Source organism: Rattus norvegicus, chromosome 13, assembly GCF_036323735.1.
Source record: "Rattus norvegicus strain BN/NHsdMcwi chromosome 13, GRCr8, whole genome shotgun sequence".
NCBI classification, from domain to species: Eukaryota; Metazoa; Chordata; class Mammalia; order Rodentia; family Muridae; genus Rattus; species Rattus norvegicus.
Window position 1 is genome coordinate 26,746,684 of NC_086031.1, and position 630 is coordinate 26,747,313.

At 34.8% G+C, this 630-nt stretch overlaps 1 non-coding gene across 1 annotated transcript; it reads right to left on the reverse strand.

The window, feature by feature from the left end:
- On the reverse strand, positions 1-131 carry LOC120096411 (small nucleolar RNA SNORA17). The gene has a single exon (XR_005492837.1). It is a non-coding gene; the product is annotated as a small nucleolar RNA SNORA17 (small nucleolar RNA).
- Between the last annotated feature and the right edge of the window lie 499 nt (positions 132-630).

Here is a 630-nt window from a genome sequence, read left to right on the forward strand (position 1 = left end):
AATGTTAGGTTATTAATCATTCATATTCCCACAGGTATAATACTGGGCATGAACATATCACCTCTTCTCTATGCCACCTACTAATGCACATATGATTCAACTGCCACACTTACCTTGCCTGTAGAGGCAGGAAAGCAAGTTTTTATTTAGTTTGTTTTTCTTTTCTTTTCTTTTTATTTTTTTTTATTTTTAGGTTTTACTTATTTTATTGTATGTGAGTACATTGTAACTGTCTTCAGACACACCAGAAGAAGGCAATAGATCCCATTACAGATGGTTGTGGGCCACCATGTGGTTGCTGGGAATTGAACTTAGTACCTCTAGAAAAGCAGACAGTGCTCCAACTGCTGAGCCATCTCTCCAGCCAAAATTTTCTTTTTCTGAAGTATTTATAATGAAAACAATTTAGGTTTGCAATTTCCACTACATTTCAGGAAATTTCTAAATGTCTGCAGATAAGATTATGGGAACATTCATGAAACATCGAGACTTCTTTAGACCAGAGACTATAGCCAGGAACTAAGCTGGCTGACTATGCTCTTCTGTTCTCATTTATAAACTCCATATCTCAGGAAAAATACCATAAAATTACTTATATGTTCTATCAGATTTGCAAAGTATCTACTTTTA